The sequence below is a fragment of the Cydia pomonella genome, unplaced genomic scaffold, assembly GCF_033807575.1.
Source record: "Cydia pomonella isolate Wapato2018A unplaced genomic scaffold, ilCydPomo1 PGA_scaffold_70, whole genome shotgun sequence".
Classification (NCBI taxonomy): domain Eukaryota; kingdom Metazoa; phylum Arthropoda; class Insecta; order Lepidoptera; family Tortricidae; genus Cydia; species Cydia pomonella.
Genome location: NW_026907903.1, coordinates 1,702 through 28,139, shown reverse-complemented (window position 1 = coordinate 28,139; position 26,438 = coordinate 1,702). Strand labels below are relative to the sequence as shown.

The following is a 26,438-nucleotide window of genomic DNA, read 5'->3' as shown; positions in this document are numbered from 1 at the left end:
AATAGGGTTCGATATTGAATGAGAATAAAGCTCGCTTGGGGCAAATGTACATTTTATTGTAAAGAAAAATAACGAAAACATGGCCGTTAGGTTTACGGTAAGGGTGAAGACGAACTGATACGGTGGTTCCGTGCAAGATGTTGTAAATGGTTTCACATTATTGATAAACCATTACTTTTCTCTAAGTTATGTATCTTGCCTAGATTTCTAAGAGGACAGAAATGAAAAAGTTATATTGACCTAAAAAGGCAATTCTGTTTGATTAGGTATATCATGGAATAGTCTACTTAGTACCTTCGTAAGTTGTGCAAATAATATCAGATACCAATCTAATCGATCGATACAAGAATATTTCAATTTCGTAGTTTTATTTCAATTTTTTAAATGTATTATCTTCTTTGTTACAAGACAAAATTACAAGAAACAAGTTGTCCTAACCCTCTATACGCAGTTGGGTAAAAACATAGCCTATTTTGTCATCAATGCTTCCAATTCATCACTTACGGGCCCTGGGTTCTGATCATAAACTAAGAATATAAGCGCGACCAACGCTTAGATAAGAGAAAGAATAATGATTTAATAATCTATCTACGTACGATATGGTTGCTTAATTGTTTTATACTCGTATAATCTACTCTAAGTAAACGGTCGCGTCAGTCAACCTACCTGCATACTTGTTTCCTGTACCGCGCCTTAAATGATTGCCACCGGGTGTCCGCGATTGCTATAATATCCCAGGCCTCGCTGAATTATTCTCACCGGGTGTCCATGATTGCTACGTTGTCCTGGGACTCACAGCTTGATTGTCACTGCACCGGTCCACGAATGTAATATCCTGGGATTCACAGAATGATTGTCACAGAGGGTCCCGAGACTCGCGAAATGATCGTCAGCGCTCGCCGCCGGGCGCGGAACTCAATTTACTAGAAAATGGTTCGAACGGCGCTCGTGAGTTAGGGATCCATTGGAAAAAACGTTATATTGTTATGTTTATTTTTATATTCACGAAATTATTTCATTTTTCTTGAGGTGGAATCCCAAACGAAGGTATATCTTTAATTAGTAGGCATTACATTTATAGAGGTAAGTAATAGTGTTATCTTTAATACAAAGCTTATTAAAAACGTGAACTGTTGACTATAAATTTACAATACTAGGTTCTAACGAGATGATCGTACTCGTTTTGTCTGACAAGATAATTATTTTCTATATCTTACTTCTAGGTTTTGGTACGTTTATAGGCAGTTACATCTTATTTTTTAAGTGTTCGTATTGTATTATTATTACCTACTATCCTACTCATATGTTGATACCTGGTCACCCTAGTCTTTCCTGTGTAATGCGATGCCCTGGTCACCCTACCGCATACGTGCTCCTATTGTATTCCGGGGAATTTCCGGCGAGAATACACATGGTGCACAATACGTGTAGCCCGTGCCATCCCGGCCACATCATCGTTTACAATACGATACTACGCAAGAATTAGACATACCTGTACCCCTAGTGTAAATTTAGTCGATAGCGAAACGTGACGTACGCGTTTGCGTTAAGTCTCATTTTGTATGGGTTTTTGAACAGCGCGCCAAGCGGGACGTTTTGGAAAGTCAAAAATCTCATACAAAATGACACTTAACGCAAACGCGTACGTCACGTTTCGCTGTCGAAAATATTTACACTAGGGGTACTGGCATAAAAAGTTGAATAAAGTTATGGTTTCGAACTTATCAAGATTCAAGATTCAATAGTACATTACGATAGAAGTGAGAAAAATAGGAAATTCGTAACGAGTGGCGATTAATTAAAACACGACCGAAGGGAGTGTTTTAGATCGACACAAGTTGCGAATTACCTATTCGCACATGTATCGTGCAACGTTTTACATTACATATGACCCTTCAAATTTTCGACACAGTTACATAATATGCTTATTTACGCACTAGTGCGGAAAAGTAACACCATATGTACTGTAAAATATAATTTATTTAAGTAGGCCTTCCAATAAGCACTTTAAAAAAAATCGTAAAAATATATCATCTTAACCTAATTCATGAGATGCATGTCTTATTTTATGTTATTTCAAAATGTCGTTTTAAAATGAGAGCGAAACTGCGATTGTATTGCGGCGGTCAGGTTTGTCGTCGTTTTAGAACATATCGCGGTCACATATAAACCATCATAGCCTCGTAAGGCCCAAGGTCCTACCTATAGGACTTATTCAGTTCGATGAAATTTAAATCATATTCAATTAGGACAGAGTTGCATTTGTTTTGTTTCGTGCAATTTTCAAACAAAATAAAATCTACTGTATTCCGTGCACTATAGGTTCAAATTCCAGTGGCAAATTTTGGATTTTTCATTTCTATGGCTGGGCCTTAAGAGGATAGCATAACGTAATGATAAGTGCATATAGTGACCCACACGGACCCAATCGCCGTGTAATATGGCGTCAAGTGTCCGTAGAGACACGGGTCGTTTGTCATCTTTACTAGCCAAGACATCTCAGTCGTGTGCCTTATTGTAATTGTATAAGGTGTATTATTGATGTGTAGTTTTGAATCGGAATTGCAAGTTATAGATCGTGTCATTGACGACGACGCCTGCCTTGACGCGTATTGCCATGACATTAAAGATTAGATTTGACAAAACTGAGCGCCATATCAGTCAAAAACACAAATCATCAAAAAAAAAACACAATACGTATCGCTGCTTTAATTTGCCTATTTATTTATGATTGTATATGTATGTGAAAAGGATTGTGGTTATGGATGCTATATTCCCACTAGCCAAAAATGTGGGAGGTCATGCCGCTCACGCATCGGCCTCCACAGTCACCAAACCCGTTGTCTAAACAGCAATGCTTAAATCGTCTGCAATAGAGGCAAAGGCCTGTGATGATGATTCCCACTAGACAACGATACGCATACGTAGATAAATATTTGAATACATAGCTAAATGTTACTATGCTGAGTGGGGACCCTGTTTAACATCTAAGTAAATTGTGCTGTTGTGTGTGCTAATTTACAGTTTTGTCAAATGATTGTACAAATTATGATGGTAATAAGTGTATTTTCTTTCTTTAATTATTTTTTTGTATCTAATTTCAGAAATAAATATCTGTGTTCATCACAAATATATTTATTGTTTTTACTGCTGAAGCTGAACTTTAGCAGATATAAGCTTTAGGCCAATATAATGTATTATATAGCCCTACAAAATATATCATGTATACTTCATCGTGCTGTCATCGCTTTGAGTTCCTCCACCATGAGGCTTAGAACGCACTGCGATAATTTTTTTGCGCTTTCAGTCTAATTTCTTGCGGTTTCAGTATTTCAAGTGACAGCTAGAAATGACAAGTGACTTTTCAACCAAGTCTAAATATCAGAAGGAAGCCAGTTATAACATAGGTACTTTCGATCAAGAAAATTCTAACAAGAGTAAGCCTCTCAGCAAGGAAACCTTATAGTTTTCGTTCGATTTAACAAAGCTTTTCCGTTGAATGCCGAGACCTCTCGATTCTAATTGTGTATTTATCCTTTGACAATCTCTAACGTGTTTTTTTTTTTCTTTTCAGGTACTGTTCAAATAAAGCAAAGTACAATAAAATACGGAGCAAAAGGTAGGACGTCTTCATGAATATTTGAGTGGCCGAGTCGCCTTTGCGAGATTTGGCTTAGGGAGGGGATGCAATACTGATCCATTGAGGATGAGACTTATTCTCATATGAGTGGGTGTCGGATATTGAGTGCCTGTTACATAAATGTATAACTGCCTTTGCTTTGATTTTACTTGCATCTATGGACACCTGTTTGGCATCTTTTGACGACCGGTTTGGCCTAGTGGGTAGTGACCATGCCTAAGAAGCTGATGGTCCCGGGTTCAAATTCTGGTAAGGGCATGTATTCGTGTGATGAGCATGAATATTTGTTCCTGAGTCATGGGTGTTTCTATGTATTTATAAATATTTATATATTATATATATCGTTGTCTAAGTACCCTCAACACAAGCCTTATTGAGCTTACTGTGGGACTTAGTCAATTTGTGTAATAATGTCCTATAATATTTTATTTATTTATTTATTACCTGTAAACACCAGAGGGGTGCAACTGTGTTGCCGACCTTTAAGATGGGAGTTCTTGAAGGTTTGAAGTTAGTACTAGTCAGGTTTCCAGTTCAGTTCAAATATACTTTATTTATGTAGGCCTAGCAACAAGCACATATGAATAGTAAGACAGTATTACATATAATTATTGTTGCCGACGACTAACGAACGCCGCTCGGGGTGAGGGCACGCGGGGCAGGGATGACCCCACCAACCAGAGATCCGAATGCGAGCCATACTGAACGGACGTTATTTTGCTCATTTATTTTTCTTTTCTCTAAAATTCCTAGTTATGTACTGTGTTTTGTTCTATATTTCCAAATAAAAGTATAGTGCATTATTAAACCATTTTTATTGGAGAAAACCACTACAAACAATAACAAAGTGGTCCTTCGAGCCGGATTTGATGCTCCGTACACCAAAGATGGTAAACACACGTAGTACTACAAGACGTGAAAAGGAAAGAAAAGAAGAAGAAGTTAAACAGACTTCAATCCAGCAGCCGCAGACACCTGTAAAAGATGAAGAACCCAAAAAACCGATCGACAAGACTATTATTTTAGAAACGGGTAGTCAGATAAAATCCGTACATTCCGAACAAAAAAAGAACGCGAAACCGCCAAGTCATTGTTCTCGCAAAACCGGGAAACAGAGTTCTAAAAAGTCGTCATCGTCGTCTATTGTGGCACAAAGGAAGAAGCTGGAGCTGCAAGCAGCTGAAGCAAAAGCTCGCATACAAATGGACTTGATAGACAAAAAACTACAAGTAGATCTCGCCAACCTTGATGAATACAGTCCATCTGAAAATTCTGAACCGTCAGAACAAGACCAACAGTCAGTTAAAAGTGATGTTGCTAGGTGGGTCGAGCGCAGCCAGCTGGAACTGGAGTCACAGCACGTCCCCGAGACTGGAAATAACCCGGACGCGTCGTGTTCGTCGGCAGCAGTGGTCGCCGGCACCGAGTTGCCAGTTCAGGAGTTAGCCAGCGCACTAAAGGAATTGGCCACCGTATCTGCATCCAACAATAACCAAAACGCAAGATTGCTGAGCCGCATCAGCACTCCGAAGGAACTGCCTTTGTTCTACGGTGAACCAATGGAGTGGTTACAATTTAAACAAGCTTTCGAAGAATCGACCAGAGTGTGTAGTTTCAGCGATATCGAAAATATGTGGCGTTTAAGAAAGTGCCTCCGTGGACCCGCCAAGGAATCCGTAAATGCGCTGCTTATTAGTGGCACATCAACTGAAACTCTGATGTCAACACTGGAGTTACAATTTGGAAATCCGGAATTAATAATATCGCGCATGTTAATAGAAATTAAAAAATTACACGCGCTGCCACCAGAATACCACAAAGAAATAGTTACGTTTTCCGTGAAAATAAAAAATTACGTCACAGCTGTTCGTGCCTTAGGTCGCGGAGAGTACCTGCAAGAAATGAGCATAGTCGGCATTATCTTATCTAAGCTACCTACGGTGTTGCTACCCAAGTGGAACGACTACAGTTACGCGCTAATTAAAGAGAGAACTAAATCTAAACTAGATATCCTCTCCGAGTTTCTCCACGAAGAAGCTATGAAAGTGTCAACCTGCAGTGCATCTCTTATTCAAGTTCGATCAGACTATAAACGTAAAACCTATAGTGAAAACAGTGACTATAAACCGCAAACTATTTTAGTTCAAAGTGCGCATACGAACAGTAATAATAAGTGCCGCTTTTGTCGCGTAGGAACTCATAATTTACCAGAATGCAAAAAGTTTAAAAAGTCACTACGCAAGGACCGTTGGCAGTATGTAAAACGATTCGGTTTGTGTTATAAGTGTTTATTATCGCACCATGATAGACAATCGTGCACGGCCGCCGTTTGCGACGTGGAGGGGTGCGGGCAAGCGCACCACCGGCTACTGCATTACGTATCGGGTCAAAGTTCACGTTCGACTCCTTATAACGTCGTAGAAGTATCGGATACTAGTGCTCAAACAGAAACTGTTACGCATATAAACGTTAATCATCGCGAAGTGCTATTAAAAGTCGTGCCGATATATCTTCATGGACCTAACGGTAAAATAAAAACGACCTGTATGCTTGATGATGGAAGCAGCGTGTCTTTCATAAGCACGGAACTCGCGGAGCGCGCGGGGCTGCGCGGGCGCAGACAGTGTTTAAATGTTCGCGGCGCTTGGGTCAATTCAGAACTAAAGTGCGAAACACAGCTGATCGATTGCTCGATATCTAATAGTGACGGGACAATGCTCAACTTAACCGCGCGTAGTGCAAGCAATCTGGACTTACCTGTACAAAACCTTGGACTTGTTAAGTGCGGTAATTTCAAGTACCTAGACCGTATAAAAAACTATTTGTGTGCTGAAAATCAGAAACCTGAAATTCTTATTGGACAAGACAACTACCACTTGCATGTGCCGCTCGAGGTCGTAGAGGGCGGTCAAAATGAACCCTACGCGACTCGTACTCCGCTTGGCTGGTGCGTGCATGGTCCATGTCAACGTGCAACTGTAATGAAACAAAGGGAAACACACACTTCATTACATCTTAGTCATAACTATGAGCAAGATATTCAACTGAGAATAATCAAATTCTACGTGAACTGCAAGAAGATATGCGTCGATCTTTCTCCATCGATTCAATGGGCGTATCTGCTAAACCTCGGCAGAACTCGGAGGACGTACTGGCCCAGGAGCACCTGGAACAAACCTCTGAACTTATCGATGGCCAGTGGCAAGTCGGCTTACCTTGGAAGGATCCTTACTGTGTCACCGTCGACTCATATCCAAATGCGTTATCACGACTGAAAGGAGTTGAGCTAAAAATGAAAAGGAGTGAAGAGTATGCACGAAGGTATAAAGAACGCATACAACATTTGTTAGACAATAAATACGCTGAGAAACTGAATAATCCAGTCACATCTACTAGAACGTGGTACTTACCTACTCATGGCGTGGATAATCCAAATAAGAAGAACCTCCGTTTAGTTTTTGATGGATCAGCTAAAACAAAAGGGTTTAGTCTAAATAGCTACCTATATAAAGGTCCCGACCTACTAGTACCATTAATAGGAATCATGTGGCGATTCCGCGAAAACAAGGTCGCGATCTCTGGCGATATCAAGGACATGTTTCTCAGAGTTAAAATAAAACCCGAAGATCAGCAAGCCTTACGCTTTCTATACAGAGATAAGCCCGAAGATCCTATAGATACTTACCAGATGACGTCACTCATTTTTGGAGCAAATTGTGCGCCGTTCATAGCACAATTCATCAAAAATAAAAATGTGCGACGCTTCGAATCTACATATCCAGAGGCGGCTAATGCTATATACACGCAACACTACGTCGACGACTACATCGACAGCTTACCTGATGAAGAAACTGCAATAAAGCTAGTCCGTGACGTCACCTATATACATGCGCGAGGCGATTTTCATATACGCAATTGGAATAGCAACAGTCAAACCGTCATTAATAGCATTCCAAAAGAGACTCTCGGTAACAGCGCAGTAAGGTTCAAAGTTGGACAACAGTATGAGGGCGAGCGAACACTTGGATTGTTGTGGGATCCCAATGAAGATACGCTCAGGTTCGATGTCTCGCTGAAAAAGTTATCTGAAAATATAATCAACGGGAATGAAAGGCCTACGAAAAGGGACATTTTACGAGTAGTAATGTCGATTTTTGACGTGTTTGGATTTTTAGCGTCTTTTACCATAAATGGAAGATTAATTGTTCAGTTAACGTGGCATTTACACGTAACTTGGGATGAACAAGTACCTGACGTCGTCTACGAAAAATGGCTCAAATGGATTAATCAATTAAAATTAATGCGAAAAATACGTCTACCAAGATATTATCCTCATGCCGCTGCAAGTGCGAAAGAGATACTCACAGAGTCTTCAAGTGCGAGCGAGATAGTAACAGATACCGTGAGTGCGAGCGGGATGCGGCTAGTACCTGTTATCAGTGCAGCGGGCGGCGATGCGCCTGCACAGAAACAAGATTTATTAACTATCAATAGTTATAAAGATCTACAACTTCATTTATTTTGCGACTCGTCGATGAAAGTTATGTGCGCAGTAGCATATTGGCGTTGGCAAGAAAACAACATAGTTCGCACGGCATTCATTTCCAGTAAATGTCGTGTTGCAGGCCTGAATAAATCGACTGTGCCCCGATTGGAACTGAATTCCGCAGTCATGGCAGCACGATTGGCTGAAACGATAATTAAGGAACATAGAATAAAACCAGATCGTCGTATATTTTGGTGTGACGCCACAGTGGTTCTGTACTGGATACGAAACAACGCGCGTACATACAAACCTTATATCGCGAACCGGCTTGGTGAAATAGATGATTTAACGCACGCGAGCGAGTGGAGATATGTACCTACGCACCTAAATGTCGCCGATATACCTACCAGAGAAGCATACGACCGTTGTGAGTTGCCTACCGAGTGGATCCAAGGACCTGCATTTTTACAAAAAAGTGAGAACGAGTGGCCACAAAATATTTTGAACGCCGAAGTAAACAATGACGATTTAGAATGTGTTATGACAATGACGTCATGCAATAAGGAAAACATATGTATACCTGAGCCTACAAGGTTTTCATCGTGGTTACGATTACTCAGGGCTACTCTTATGATGTTAAAGTTTATAAACAAATGTAGACATATAAATGAAGAGGACAGCGCTGTGATGGAGAAAGCTGAAAGGTTACTTATAAAATATTCTCAAGCGCAGACGTTCTCTGAAGAAATCCTGAAACTGAAAAATGGATTAACCTTACCTAAAACAAGTAAATTACTTACCTTATCGCCATACCTTGACGAACACGAAGTCCTACGTCTCGGTGGCCGCATCGACGCCGCTGCTGAAGTCGGACCTGAAATAAAACGACCTTCGATTTTGGACGGACGAGACTACATAGCAAGGCTGCTGGTGAAGCATCATCACGTTCTCGCAGCCCACGGGAACCAGGAAACTGTCGTAAACAACCTGAAACAAAGGCATTGGATATTAAGATTACGACCGACAGTTAAAAATGTTACAAAAAAGTGCATGCTATGTAGAATTAGAAAATGTAAACAAGAAATCCCACGAATGGGAGACTTACCGCCTGCCCGCGTTGCTCATCATCAGCGCGCCTTTACTTACACTGGCGCTGACCTATTCGGCCCTCTAGAAGTAACTGTGGGAAGAGGAAAACAAAAGAGGTACGGAGTTTTGTTTACATGTTTAACAGTGAGGGCAGTGCACATCGAAGTAGTCAACTCACTTACCTCCGACTCATTTATAATGGCTCTTAGACGAATGGGAGCACGACGTGGTTGGCCGCAGTACCTATACTCAGATAATGGTACCAACCTTCGAGGAGCTGATGCAGAACTGCGAAAGTCTATCCAGGAGTTGGACCAGGAGTACCTGAAGCGTGAGTCATTGAACTATGGGACTAAATGGATATTTATCCCACCTGGAAGTCCACATTGGGGTGGAGCGTGGGAAAGGCAGATCAGAACTGTTAAGGGGTGCATGAAGGTCGTGCTGAAAGAGAGAGCCCCCCGAGAAGAGACTTTGTGTACATTTTTGGCAGAGGTCGAAAGTATAGTAACAGCCGGCCGCTTACGCACGTCTCCGTAGAACCTGGAAGCACAGAAACTTTAACGCCTAACCATTTTCTTCTTGGTTCTTCTTCCGTCTTACCTCACCTTGGCGTCTTTAATGACTCTGATTATTTTCTGAAAAAGCAGTGGAGAATCGCCCAACGACTGGCTGACTTATTGGAGAAGATGGGTGAAAGAAATCCTCCCAGACCTGCTACCACGTAAAAAATGGACACAAGAAGTGAGGCCCTTACAAGTGGGAGACCTCGTCCTGATTGTAGACCCTGATGGTCCTCGATGCGCTTGGCCAAAAGGTTTAGTAGAACAGCTGATGCCAGGCAAAGATGGCCGAGTAAGAGCCGTTAGAATTAAAACCAAAAGTGGTGTACTTACCCGATCGGCTGCACGCGTAGCCCGTATACCAATAGATGGTGAGTGCTGCTAAGCAGCACTGGGTGGAGGATGTTGCCGACGACTAACGAACGCCGCTCGGGGTGAGGGCACGCGGGGCAGGGATGACCCCACCAACCAGAGATCCGAATGCGAGCCATACTGAACGGACGTTATTTTGCTCATTTATTTTTCTTTTCAATAAAATTCCTAGTTATGTACTGTGTTTTGTTCTATATTTCCAAATAAAAGTATAGTGCATTATTAACCATTTTTATTGGAGAAAACCACTACAAACAATAACAATTATCTTAAGCTAATTATCAGAGCATTTTATTGATGTAAATATTATTCCATAATACTAATGAATTATATACAGATCAAATTTAATACTAGGAATTTCACAAAATATCGTCAAACTTAAAAAAATATATACAATGTTTTGAACAAAGAGCAACTGGTTATGTTCTAATAACAATTTCTAAATAAGTAAATCCTGAGAAACTTATTGCTATTGGTACGATCCGGGGTTTGAAGCCACAACCCCCATTTTGGAAGGCACTTGCCTTACGGGAGGTAAATATCCATACGAATAATACAAGTTAACACGATGCCAGTTACCACAGTCCATTCAAATATAGTTGATTAAAAGTTTTTGGCAAAAATTTCATTTTTGATACAAGCTTTCATCGCTGACTGTACTTTTCTTTCCACAGGCAACTAATACTCATCGAGCAAATTCTAAAAACCCCAAACACAATTAGGTTGCGTTGTTTTATCACAGAGTTCCTATGTCCACCTTTTGTCTCCATCATCAGATCAGCTCGATGGTACCATAATATTGCATTGTCACCCGACTTACATATGTATGCAAATTTTCAGCTTAATCAGAAACCGGGAAGTGGATCAAATTTAACTTGCAAGATTTGATTACTAAACAGACAACGGTCAGGTGAAAGTAAATAAAAGCTTGTAAAAAAATCATTTTTAATGTTGGCTCCGTGGATCGACTTCATTTTTGGTTTCTTGTAAAAGTTCCATAAGCTTCTTACCCAGTGTGTTTTTATGAGAATGAGTACGTTATTATAAAGGACATTTTTGATCTCTTCCCGCGGCCCAGAGTTCGCCTGTTATTCAGGCTCAAATAATTTACGTTTTTACTTTTTTGTTTGCTATTCAAATTCGACTTTGTTTGGATAATATTTTTGTTTGTGATCTAGAATCGTAATTTTTAAGAATTTTTGTTTGGTAAAATCTGCAGATACTTAAGCGTTATCGAATGATTTAACTTACAGAATGCAGAACATCGGAAGGTAACACAGAAAAAGGAAATAATTATCTCTTCCCGAACCGATGCATGCCTGTCTATGGCGTACGGTGTAGCTTACTATTAGGCGGGCCGTGTGGTTGTTTGCCACCGACTTCGTATAAAAAAATAGATATTAGGAAAGTATATCAGCTGAAAGATCTAAGACATTAACAGTATGTTCTTGTATATATTTTTTTGGATCGCTCCTTCGTTTTTGGTCGCTTTTCGGTGAAGGAAAACATCGTGAGGAAACCGGAATAATCCCATTAGTTTACCCTGTGGGTTGGAAGGTCAGATGACAGTCGCTTTCGTAAAACCTAGTGCGTACGCCAAATCTTGGGATTAGTTGTCAAGCGGACCCCAGGCTCTCATGAGCCGTGGCAAAATGGCGGGACAACGCGAGGAAGAAGGATATATATTTTGGATCGTTGGCTTGTAAAGATGTTTGTGCACTCGATACCAAGTTAGCTATAATCTTTAGAACTTATTGTTTGTAAAGATTGGAGTCTTTTGAAGCCTTCTTGAAGCCTTTTGTTGTAACTTGAGTTGTCTCTTGAAAGTCCTTCAACATTATTAACAATTACAAGTAGCACACTGATTTAAACACATTATTAATAACAACGGTACTTAATCGCGTATTAAGTTTTATATTTACCTCCGACGTTTCGAGGACGGCGTTGTCCCCGTGGTCTCGATTGATCTTGGTGGTTGCTTGGTGGGGGTCTTGGTGACCGCGATTACGTCCCGTTTCTATGAGTTAATAATTTTGAGTATAAGACTTTTTAGGGTTCCGTTGCCAAATGGCAAAAAACGGAACCTTTATGGATTCGTCATGTCTGTCTGTCTGTCTGTCCGTCCGTATGTCACAGCCACTTTTTTCCAAAACTATAATAATTATATTTGACGACCGGTTTGGCCTAGTGGGTAGTGACCCTGCCTACGAAGCTGATGGTCCCGGGTTCAAATCCTGGTAAGGGCATTTATTCGTGTGATGAGCATGGATATTTGTTCCTGAGTCATGGGTGTTTTCTATGTATTTAAGTAGTTATAAATATTTATATATTATATATATCGTTGGCTAAGTAGTAAGTACCCTCAACACAAGCCTTATTGAGCTTACTGTGGGACTTAGTCGATTTGTGTAATAAAGTCCTATAATATTTATTTATTATTATTATTTATTATACTGTTGAAACTTGGTAAGTAGATGTATTCTATGAACCGCATTAAGATTTTCACAAAAACATAAAAAAACAGTACATTTGGGAGTTTTCATACTTAGAACTGAACTCAAAATTATTTTTTCATCAAACCCATACGTGGGGTGTAGACACGTGTGGGGTGTTTGGATAGGTCTTCAAAAATGTTATTGAGGTTTTTAATATAATTGTTTTCTAAACTGAATAGTTTGCGCGAGAGACACTTCCAAAGTGGTAAAATGTGTGTCCTGTGCCCTGTACCTTCTAAAATAAGAGAATGATAAAACAAAAAAAAAAATATCATGTACATTACCATGCAAACTTCCACCGAAAATTGGTTTCAACGAGATCTAGTAAGTAGTTTTTTTTTTTATACGTCATAAATGGTACGGAACCCTTCGTGTGTGAGTCCGACTCGCACTTGGCCGCTTTTTGATTTAGAAGGGCTTGGAAAACTTAGTCGAGTTCTTTAAAATTCGGTTTTAAGTTTTAAATAGCACTTATCCTGGCCGACATTAAGGAATTATTGTCGGTCCGACTTAACTGAGCCGTGCTGTCTTCCGGCCTTAATATTGAATTATATTTTAAACCTTTAAGGCTGTTCGCAACTAATTCAAATTTATTGCGCAGTTTGATTGTTTAAGGCTAAAGTTTTCTTCTTTGCGAGTTTCTGGCAGGTGAGATTGAGGTTGAATAGAAAAGTTAGTTTCGGCAATAGGAAATAATTAGAATCCAACCAAGATAAATTTGCAGCGATTGTAAACGTCAAAATTCCATGAAATTATGACGTTAACTTGACACTTGCACTGTCTAGGCTATCAAATCCCTGCCAACTTATCTTGTTCTGACTCTAAGTAAATAACTACGGTTTTTAACCTTTTGAACGCTTTCTCTCTCGCATCAAAATGTGGCATACACGCCAACATCTCAACTAGTGCGAAACGAATTTAAACTTTTTTTTTATACTACGTCGGTGGCAAACAAGCATACGGCCCACCTGATGGTAAGCAGTATCCGTAGCCTATGTACGCCTGCAACTCCAGAGGAGTTACATGCGCGTTGCCGACCCTAACCCCCTCCCCCCCCTCGTTGAGCTCTGGCAACCTTACTCACTGGCAGGAACACAACACTATGAGCAGGGTCTAGTGTTATTTGGCTGCGGTTTTCTGTAAGGTGGAGGTACTTCCCCAGTTGGGCTCTGCTCTAGATCTGGAATGAAAGCCGCTGTGCTGTGCCCTACCACACAAAGCGAAATGACATTCACAATGCCCATACCTCTCTTGTGGACGTAGTTTAAGGACGTACCCGGGTCCAACCGTATATGTCAACAGTAAAATTGCTTTGACAGCGTCTGCCATGACCGCTTTAGTGGTCGTTGGCGTGGTGGGCACGACAGCATACGACCGCTTTAGTGGCTCTTGGCGTACAAAGGGGTTAACGTATGTCCTGCCATTGCATAGCACGGCATGAATTGAGTATGTGATCTGTCCTTCTCTTATCTTCTTATACCTATTTCCTCTTTTAATATTAATGAAGTACAAACTAACTAACTAAACTAACTGCTTTGGCTCAGCGATCCAAAAAGAATCTTGGCCTCCGAAACGAGAGAACGCCACCTGTCCCGATCCAGCGCGGTTTTCTGCCATGAATTGGCATTGAGCCGACGCAGGTCCGCCTCCACGACATCACACCAGCGGTACCTGGGGCGCCCGATCGGTCGACGAATCTTAATGAAGTACAGAATAATTCAAATTCAATTTTAAACTTAGGCTTCTAGGATATTATCACTTTTCTTTCCAAAAAAGGCGTTCCAAAGCTCAACAGTATTTTTTTAAAATTAGTATTCCTATTCCTATCACTCAGTTTTAGTAAAATATATATTCTTACTACGGTACCTTTTGCTACTTTTACACGAACATATATAATTTGAGTCGCCAGTACTTACGTAAGTACAGTCAGCATCAAATGTAGCAGATCAAACAACGGTTCAAAAGTATGTACCATTCTGTAACAGCTTAACAAAAAGTGATGTTTCTATATGCAGAACAATGAAAACTGTGAAAGATATTCGTTTGAACTAAAATTTTAAACATTTATCTATATTTGGAAAAGTTATCCGGAATATCAGATAGTTTTGATGCGTTGTTTCATCCGCTACTTTTGATGCTGACTGTACCTGTAGTATACTTGTATGTTTGTCTGGTATCTCGCTTTCGTGCATCTCGTCCACAAACAAGAGATTGTTCTCTGGGGCTCATTCCGAGCACAAATGACTCTGCGATGAATGCACAAACAGCCGCTGACTGCGTGCGGTGTGTACTGGGCCTAAGATTAGGGCGCTGACATAACTGGAGCATTGATTTGGTTATACACACAATGTGATGCTCGACGTTTTTCTGCAGAATTGAATTGCTTCATTATTTGCATTGTCCTCAGGTTACCTTCCGATATATGTATACAAGGTGGCCAAAAATATGTGTATTCCCGTTGCTAGGGAGGTTTTGGGATTATACAGAGCAACTTTTACTGTGGGACCAACCCCGAACTCGCGAAAAAAAATTGACTCTCCGATAGGAAATGGACCAACTAAAATGTATGAAACAGCCAGAATTCTTTTCGCGATTTCGGGATTGGTCTCATAGTAAAAGTTGCTCAGTATAAGCCCAAAACCTCCCTGGCATATTTTTTGGCCACCGTGTATACGTTTCAAAAGACACTTTAAAATACATAGGTTTTAAACGGATGAATAAAGTATTATTATTATATAATATAACTTATTGTTTAAAAGCCACTTGTCTATTCTCTTTTTAAAAACATTGATCGAGGGAGTAGTTACAACACTATCCGGGAAAAAAAATGAATCACTTAGCATCAGGCGATCTGTATGTTTATTTTAAGCCACATGAGACGCGGTTCAGCGTCCAAGCTCTTATTATTAATATTGTAAATTCTTAAGTCATATTTTGCATTCTCTGAGTTTGATGCGACCACATCCTAACCCGCATGCTGTGGCTGTACCGCAACAAAGACGCCCGTCTTGAATGAGCTTGCCGAGATGAGTAGTAATAGTAATGCTGTGTTTACACGAGCTTAGTCGTTATCATTAGTAGTCGTTATCATTAGTAGGTATCAGCATAATTCGTTCCATTCGTTTTTCGTTCATTTCTTATGTGCGTCTCATTCTGTGTTCGTAACTCATTCTTATTCGTCTCGATCGCTATACGTCCCTATCGTCTTAAGTCCAATTATGTAACCTGTCTCTTTCTTAATAAGTCTTTTTCGTTTTTCGTCACGGTCTTCCTATGACTCATTCTTAATTATTCCCTTTCGATTTTGGTCTCATTCACTTATTCGTCTCATTTTTTTTATGCATTCGTTATTCGTCACATTCGTGATTAGTCTCATTCATTTTCAGTCTAATTCTAAGTTCGTTACATTCGTTTTGCGTCTCGGTCGCTATGAATGCAGTTATTTTTTCAAATGAAATAATGTTTATCTTGAGAAAAATTAGCTATCTTAAGTATCTAAGTCCCAGACCCTTCAGGGCCCTCATTTTTTTCCGTTCTGTATATGTCCCCTAAACTTCAATTTGTTTATCAATTCCGATCCGGAGGAGATATGAATAGCAACTAAGACCTACGTAGTACCGGACGATTAGCGAACGTGCCCAAAAAAGAACGGAACGAGTTACCACTAAAGACAAAAAAGAGTGAGACGAATAACGAAAGTGACTAAAGATAAAGTGCGAATGATACCAAAAACGAGAGACACAAACAAAGACATAGTCCTAGGAAGACCGTGACGAAAAACGAAAAAGACTTATTAAGAAAGAGACAGGCTACATCATTGTACTTAAGACGATAGGGGCATATAGCGATTGAGACGAATAAAGAATGAGTGACGAACACAGAATGAGACGGACATAAGAAATGAACGAAAAACGAATGGGACGAATTACGCTGATACCGTCGAATGATGGTCCCTATGACATTCATGTTTATGTGGAGTAGTTGTAAAGGATAATTCGGAAAAGATATACTTCTTCAATTTTTTTTTTTTGTCAAATCCAACTAAAACAGACTTGAAGGAACTGTCCTATAATGCCCTGATACTGCTCCGGACGGTTATACTGTACCTGTAAAAGTGCATGGCGAGTTTACTCGTATCAATGAGTTCATTCATAATTTTTCCATGCGATTTCGCAGCTCACTGTACAAGTGGATATTTATACAGCCCGCCTGATTGATTGATAAGAAGCGAGTCGACTTCAAAACTAGAACGTAATAAATAGAATATTATATAATACATTTTATATATCCTTTTTTATGATCCTTCTGAAAGTGTTTAACGATGACTGACCAATGTTTCGTTTACCCTTGTTTTCTTCGGCATTTGTTAAATATTGTTGCTCTTATATGTTCCATTACCACCGTATACAGTAGTTAAACAAATGTATTATTCAGTTAGAGGTAACTATCCACAATTCTGATTTTTTAGACGACTACCTACTAATTTTAATAACCGACGTTTAAGGTTGAATAACAACTAATTTCGATAAGCTTCCTTATTTTCCACTGAATTGATATAGCCTACATTTAATACACTCAAGTCTAAAGCCAGTTGCACTAAGCACTTGTACTTAGCACCAGTCACTAAGCTAATGTAAACCCGGCACATGTGCAGCACAAGTAACAAGCTGAGACCGTACGTACGTTAGTAAGCGGGTTCTTTGTGGCGCTCCTTTTGACGACTTTACACAGGTCTGCGGAACACTCGCACGCAGTCATCTTTCATCATCACATCAGTCCTCACTACTTAACGTGGCTATACAGGCTGTCCGGCAGATTTCCGATTTCAAAATTTGATTAAAAGCTAAAACATATAAACAAAAACTTTTTTTTTTGTATATAAAATGAATGCGGATTTCAATTTTGTTGTGATCACTATTTCTATTTTCCTGTACAAGTATATACACGCGCGAATCACAAATGTATTTTTTATAAATTGTATATACAAATGTCTATCACATTGATAAAAAAAAACAAACGATGATCAACTCTGACCAAGGTGGGACCCATATCTTTGGATTGTCCGTCCAACGCGTTTTTTTTGTACGATTTTTATGAAATTATCGTTTGTAGATCGATAAGTAAGCATCTAAACAAAGTGGTACGGTCACATCTGAAAATAAAGATACGATAAAAGTGCCAATATTATGTATACACGACTTTATTGCCTATGTGTTAAGGTAGTGTATATATATATTTGGTGCATTTTTCGTATCGATATTTTCAGACGTGACTGTAGTATTATCTGTTTTTACCGTATTTGTGAATTATTTTATTAGCTTTACATGTATACATTTTATTTGATTTCGCTTTTAAATTTACTGACTTAATGCAAATATGTCGTTATGCTTGCCAGCGAGAGGGTCAGAGGTGTGGGGTTAGAGTCGGTGTAGCTTTATTTGACGTTCATAAGCGCATTGTAATATGCCTACTTGAATAATCAACTATATTTTTTTTTCCCGGGTCCAATAAGGACGTACCCAGGTCCAATAAGGACATACCCGGGTCCAATATCTTTATCTTATCTTAAATAAATATAGTAAGAATTGTAGGAAATGAAGAAACAAGTAAATTATTTTTACAATCTTTTATTTACTTTCACCTGACCGTTGTCTGTTTGTAATCAAATCTTGCAAGTTAAATTTGACCCACTTCCGGTTTCCGATGAAGCTGAAAATTTGCATACATATGTAAGTCGGGTGACAATGCAATATTATGGTACTATCGAAATGATCTGATGATGGAGACAGGAGGCGGCCATAGGAACTCTGTGATAAAACAACGTAACCTAATTGTGTTTGGGGTTTTTAGAATTGTCTCGATGAGTATTGATTAGAGTTACTTGTGGAAAGAAAAGTACAGTCAGCGATAAAAGCTTGCACCAAAAATGAAATTTTTGCCAAAAACTTATTTTCTATTTACTTACCTACTTCCGGGTAGAATTTTTGTAGGAATGCTGCTTATATTATCTGTAAATGTTTTCTCAGAACGGTATAGTTTTTGTGATCCACGATGACGTGCAAGTTTGTCAAATCTAACCTTTAATCTCATGGTAATAGGAATCAAGGAATGCGTCTTCGTGAATGACACGATGTATATTAAAAAAATCGTGTCTATTATAATTAAATCGTTTGCGCAACCGTACCTTTACTGGGCTGTTGCTCAAAGGCACGTTACCACTGAGAAGATAAACTTTTAAGTCGCATTTCTTTCAAAGAATATTAACGACGGGCATTAAAAATAGAATATTTTTACGTTCCACCATAAAGCTGGTAAGCTTCTTAGAGCTGCCGTAGGCTGGGATTTAAAAAAAAAAACATTATTTTTAGCAAAAATCTTTGATAAGTTAATCTTTGTAAAATGTATATATTTATAGATTTTTTTACTCCCTACGCAAAAAGAGGGGTGTTATATGTTTGACGACGATATCTGTCTATCTGTCTGTTTGTTTGTGGCATCATAGCTCTCGAATGGATAGACCGATTACGATGCGTTTTTTTTTACGTGAAGCGAGTTTAATTGGGGTGGTTTTTAGCTATATTTGACAGAAATCGATCCAGCAGTTTTAAGGATTTTTTTACCGTGGGACTTAGTCAATTTGTGTAAGAATGTCTCTATAATATTTATTTATTTATTATTTATTTTTGCATATAGCATAGGGGCTGTTTACATTTTTAATTCAATAGTTGTTTCACTGCTGTAATGAAATGGTATTGTGTCATATAAAAAAAAAATATTATTCCTATTTATTTATTTATTTGATCATCTTGGTGTTTAATCCTCCGTGTTGTTCCTTTATTGTTGTTAATACTCTACAAAAACCATCTATGATGCGTTCATAGACCGCAAGTTGCGGCCAGCATAAAGAGATTTTTTTTGTTATAACAAATTTCTTATCTGTGAAAATGTTTTTAACGCATGATATTAACGTCGATATTGATTTTATAATGACATTCAGATTACAAACATCTCTAAAAACTAAATAACTAAGTCGATTTGGCCTTATATGTTACATATTTTATTGAGTGTTTGATCAATAGCAGTTGTGACATGCGGTTCCTGAACACATCATAGACCATTTATAATGTGTGTTGATATAAAGCAGTCAAATAAACTACAATTACTTGCTATATTTTTATGGTGTTTAAGTCAACACTAATCCATGTTTCACGCCAACCAATCGTTTCAATAATTCATATCAACTTTATTGATGTGCATAAACGAGCTCGCCTCATAAATATCTCCACATAAAATACCTCACGAGGCTACCTCAATTAATGTGCGACTCGAGGGACGGTCAATAAATTAACAATTAGCTACAGCTACAACCGCCAATTATACTGACAAAATTGTGCCGGGTAATTATTGATGATTATTCAATAATGCGAAATGACAGCGATTCGATACTGTACAGCTCCGATAATGTTGGAACAATACTTTAGGTTTAGGTTATTTATAGGAAAATGATTTTAAAACAATAACCCTCTTGTTAAATTATGATTTTTTTATGGTAGAGGAGGCAAACGAGCAGACGGATCACCTGATGGTAAGCGATTACCGCCGCCCATGGACACCTGCAACACCAGAGGGGTTGTAATAAGTAAATTGTTTTACATACATACATACATAGCATGCATGCATATGCGTACAGAAGCTACGGAGACTGCTTAACACCAGGCGGGCCGTATGCTTGTTTGCCACCGATGTAGTATAAAAAAAATTGTTTTAATTTTTTTGTAATAACCTCTGCATATTAGAACTTATAACAATGTAACATTGTAGGTATTGACTTATGTATATAATATCTTGTGTACCCCGTGTGGATGTATGTACGAGTATCAACGAACCTGCCCGTGAATGAATAAATACAGATTCACTCAAGTTACTGATAATTTTATTGTTACTAACTGATAACTTTGTTTTCCGCTTACTGCTCCTAGACTAGCTACTTTAGATTAAAACATATTATTATTAAGGTAGGGCACTCAAGGTCTATTAATTAACACATTACTTATTTTTACATTATTTTTTGTATAAGACTGATTGTTGCCTAAATAAAAATAAAATAAAAATAGTTATATTATAAGGTGTCTGCGTAATAAATAAATTGTTTTAATATTTACGTGAGGTGGCGCTTGGCCGACTGCGGCCGACTTCTAACTCAAAAATGGTCACGTTTTCTCATATGTTCTGCCTCTTTCGCACTCATGGGATGTTCATATACGTGATGGCTTCCCTTTTGCACACTACATTTGTCTTTAGTAGTAAACGTTAGGTCTGTTGCTTTGACAGTGTGGTAATGTGATCATTCATGTCAAAATACTATACAAATATGACGTTAATAGTGATACTCCTTGACTTTACTCCAGGGTTGTCGTTGAGATTCAAGATGGCGAAGACGTCTCCAGAATATTTTTTTGTGTTTTGCTCATTTATGTTGTTCAAAGTGTTAAGCTTATTATGCAGTGAACTATCGTGGAAGTGTGCAGTTAATGAAAAACTAATCTTGAAACGCGTTTAACCATGTTTTAATCAACATCCGGCAATCCATCGTGGCTTTTAGTAAAGTCCAGCTATCTCTTTACTAAAAGCATCTACCAAAAACGTCATGCTCTACGAGCACACTTAAAACTTACAACGAAACTTGACATTGGCAAAATCATCATAGATTTGATGGAAGCCATATTTTAAACGAAGAAAAGAAGAAGACTTTACTCCATTTTGTTTCTTCAGGAGTCCGGATTTAAAATAAAATGACCATCGCAGTCATTTTATTTAAAACCCGGACCGGAAAAAAACTCTTAACACCCGACATCTCCAAGAGTCCTTCATATAACCACTTACATAATTACTACAGACACGTCTATCTCTTTTATCTAAACTGGTCAGAGAGAGACGGGCGTGGAAGGCTGTATCGTGCTACTAATGAAGTCTCGAGGGGCACATCTGTCTTCCCTGTGCTCTGGGTGTTTGTCTTTTTGCGGGTATTTTAAGCACCTTGAGATATGAGCTGCGTACATATATTGCCTACGACTATGTAACGTTCCTTATATTATACCTAGTATATAAATAAACTTATTGTAGTGTTACTGTGTGTGTGTGTGTTCCGGATCGATCCCACCGACTGGAAAGGGAGGCTGAAGACTGCTACCACTGGAGGAAGACCCTGGGTGAGGGAGTGTCTGCATATTATGAAGCATGACTTAAACTCTTTCACACTAGGCGAGAACTGAGGCACCAGCGCGCTTATTTCCCGCCTTCGTCACCGGGCATGACATTGTCCTGCCCGCTATGCGGTCACGGCTGCTGCTCTCGCATTGGACTTACTAGCCATTTATATAAGTGCCGCAATGTTATGGACGCGGTTTAAACCATCATTTTATTGATGTTAAAGGCAAATGATGTTGATGACTGTACTGTTAAATCCTACGGATCCTACCTGATAAGATAGATAGAAAAATTGTATGCTTAGGCCGATAATATTGTACAAAAATTCATTCCTGACGCGTATCGTGAAAGCGCGCCTATCTAACATAATGTTTCGCAATCTACGAAACCAGATTTAGTAAAATTAAGGGATTTCTCTATATATTCAATTCCAGCTGAAATTATTAATTCCACCAAAAACATTTATATGTAAAATGTTACCAAGACAGAACCATAAGGCTCAAAACCAAAAGTTATTAAATTTCATTTAGAGCCAAGCTTCTAACTCTACAAGTCCTAACTTCACAAACTCTATATCTTAGTCAAAATATGTGGCTTGGCCGTTTCCTTACTACAAGAGCTATTATATTTCGTTCGTTTCATTCTTCAGATATAACATTTACCAGGTAGTCCTTTGAACCTACAGGCGACTTTTGCACGATATTAAGAGACAGTCAATTGACTATTGAACTGATTTTTAGTTCAGTCATTCGTTCCCCTACCCTTTCCGTTCGTTCCACCGTTATAGTTGCTCATTCTTTTTTCGTGCACGGCGACGAACGCACGCGCCACTTTAGCTCCTCGGTTACGACAAAAATGTCGAAGCGCACAGCTAAAGAAAAGTTAAATTATTACCGTGAAAAAAAGGAAACTGGTCAGCGCCCCCTCGTTACGCGTCGAACAGGGGGGGGCGGAGAGGTGCTCGCAGGCAAAATCCAGACGGTTCCGTACCGGCTCATGATCCTATTATACAGGAACCACAGTTAAACATCGAAAATCCCGTACCGGAACATAAAAGTGATGTACCGATGCAAGATCATAATAACGGGATTCCTGCACCTGAAAATCAGGCAGATTTACCCTTGTCATCAGCTCAACCCGAGCTCGATCCGGACATGCTGCTGGCTCTCGGGAGTCGACCGAGGCTAGCCCCGAGTATGGCGAAAAAATCCACGACAATTTAACGAAACTTTGGTTACCGTTACTCAAAAAAGGTATGACGAAGGAAACCAAAGATAAAATACAAAAAGACTATTTGGTTCCCGACAACTGTCGACTGTTACAGGCACCAAAATTAAACGTGGAAATTTCAGCAGCCGTACCCGATATGGTCCGGAACCGAGATAAAAATCTAGCCACAACGCAGCAACAACTCGGCCATGGGATCGCTGCCGTCAACAGGGCCATGGATATACTAATTAAATGTGTCGATGCCAACGGAATCGAAGCTATGAAACACCTCAGTAACGGCTGCCGCATTCTGTGTGACAGAGTCGCATAAAACTCATCACTCCTAGTCTCGATAAGACGTTCTTGCAAGTTATTCAAGATACAGAACGTGATGATACCCTATTTGGCAATAAATTATTGGCGAAAAAATCAAGGCGGCTAAGACCATTGAAAAACAAGGTCTTCAAATCAAGAGAACAGACTTGTAAATTTTTAGGGTTTAACTTTTATACCCAAAATTTGACCATTGCCTTACCCGAAGATAAACGAAACAAAATTGCACAATTGGCTCGTAAATTTCTAAGGCTCCCTAAATGTACCATTCGGGAGTTCTCACAACTCATCGGAGTTTTAGTGTCAGCCTGTCCCGCTGTAAAATATGGTTGGGTTTATGCAAAAAACTTAGAAAGGCAAAAATATCTCGAGTTATAAAAAATAACGATAATTTTGAAGCTAAATGAAACCTTCTAGTACCATACTGGACGATCTTAACTGGTGGTTAAATAATATTAGTTCATCAAATAATTACATGAGAAATCCTAATTTTCAACTCGAAATTTACAGTGACGCATCCAACTCAGGTTGGGGTGCGGTTTGTGGGAAAAATAAGATTAATGGCACGTGGAAATCTTCAGAACGAGATTCTCATATTAATTATTTAGAATTACTGGCTGTCTACCTCGGATTAAAGAGCTTTGCAAAAAATATTACTAATTGTGCAATTTTGTTGCGGGTTGATAACACGACCGCTATAAGTTATATAAATCGCATGGGGGGCATACAGTTTCCACACCTAAACGATTTGTCTCGTACAATTTGGCAATGGTGCGAGAAGCGAAATATATTGATCTTTGCATCATATATAAATACAAAGAAAATATTGCGGATCCAGAGTCTAGAAAAATAGTTAACCCTGACACCGAATGGGAACTTTCGGACAGAGCGTTTGAATCTATAGTACACCGGTTTGGTAAACCAACAATAGACTTATTTGCTTCTCGTTCCAATGCAAAATGCCAAAATTTTGTGTCATGGAAATGCGACCCAGATGCGATAGCGGTCGACGCATTTACAATTAACTGGAGTAAAAAATATTTTTACGCCTTTCCCCCTTTGTCGTTAATTTTAAAATGCCTTAGAAAGATCGTAGACGATCAAGCAAATGGAATATTAGTGTTTCCTTTTTGGCCATCGCAACCGTGGTTCCCCCTATTGCAGAGCCTTCTTAGTTCGGAGATAATGTTTCTCAACCCGAATAAAAACTTGCTTCATTCCCATTACAGGGACTGCCATCCCCTACACAAGGGGCTTACCCTGGGGGTCGCGAAGCTCTGCAACAGTCCTTCAGTCGAAGAGGCTCCCCACCAGAGGCTATAACACTGATGTTGGCATCACTCTCCGACAAAACAATACAACAATACGAAGTTACTTATAAGCTCTGGTGGCAATTTTGCACCGTTAATTCTATTGAAATTTTCAATCCCCCAAAATCGACAATATTGTCTTTTTTAACAGAACAATTTAACAAAAATTGTGCATACGGCACACTGAATAGTCACCGTTCAGCCTTATCCTTGTTATTGGGAGACAGTGTCGGTTCGGACGATTGCGTGAAACGCCTTCTTAAAGGGGCGTACAAACAAAGACCGAACGGTCCCAAGTATAACCATACATGGGACCCTCAGGTTGTTTTAAACCGTGTCTCTCACTGATATCCAAATACAAGTATAAGCCTGGAACTATTGTCGAAAAAATTAGTTACATTACTGGCCATATGCACAGCGCATAGGGTTCAAACATTATCGCTTATAAAAATCGAAAATATTGTTATTACCACAAACGGTGTCAAAGTTGGAATCACGGACATAATTAAAACATCAGCTGTCGGGCGAGAGCAACCGGTCCTCTTCCTCCCATATTTTAAAGATAATGTTTCTATATGCCCTGCTACAACTCTCAGAGATTATATTTTGTAACAAAAAATAAGAGAGTTGATAGCATAGGACATTTGTTATTGACATACAAGACTCCACATAGACCTGCAACTTCTCAAACCATCAGCAGATGGATTAAAAATGTTTTGTCGGAAAGTGGCATTGACATGACAGTGTTTAGCGCGCACAGCGTGCGCCACGCCGCCACGTCGGCCGCGAGCCGCGCCGGGTCAGCGTCGACACTATCCGCCGCACAGCAGGCTGGACCTCGGCGTCTACGTCGTTATCGCGGTTCTATAATAGGCCACTATCGGATGAAGGACTCTTTGCGAGATCTGTTTGCTTGCCGAATACAAGTGACAATCCTTAGATAATAAGATTATCGATCATAAGTAGATGATTTTTTGATTATATGAACAATTGTTAATATTAGATGACTGACCAATAAGGTCACGTCAAAGAAGAAAAGAAATATATTGATTTCGTGTCTATATACCTATAGTTTCATTCCACCTTAAGCAAAACTTTAAGACTCTAAACATCTACCTGGTAAATGTTATATCTGAAGAATGAAACGAACGAAATATAATAGATGATCAAACGAACTTCTCGAGCGAAGTTCGATCACTATTATATGAGTCGTTTCATTCGAAGATATAATAACCCACCCTCCCTAATACGACCCCAAATTAAAAAGTTTTGCGTTTTCTCTAAAGATAATGAGCAACTATAACGGTGGAACGAACGGAAAGGGTAGGGGAACGAATGACTGAACTAAAAATCAGTTCAATAGTCAATTGACTGTCTCTTAATATCGTGCAAAAGTCGCCTGTAGGTTCAAAGGACTACCTGGTAAATGTTATATCTTCGAATGAAACGACTCATATAATAGTGATCGAACTTCGCTCGAGAAGTTCGTTTGATCATCTATTGTATTACAGGAAAGTATTGAAGAGTGAATACTTTTTTACGTTACGCCTGATGGTATCTAATTTTATTTGTTACGGTGCCTCTATTTAATCAAATTAATAATAAGCATTGTCTCCTATTCCATAAAATAATTATCCATAAGTTCCAGTGTTGTATTTACCTCAATTCCATTTACTCAGATAATTAAATAAATCTCGTATTTTGTGCAATATAAATGTAGACAAAGTAAGAGAA

At 39.1% G+C, this 26,438-nt stretch overlaps 1 pseudogene; it reads left to right on the top strand.

Annotated features, from left to right (window-relative positions):
• Positions 1–22,826: 22,826 nt before the first annotated feature.
• Positions 22,827–23,747, top strand: LOC133534218 (uncharacterized; annotated as a pseudogene).
• Positions 23,748–26,438: the final 2,691 nt, after the last annotated feature.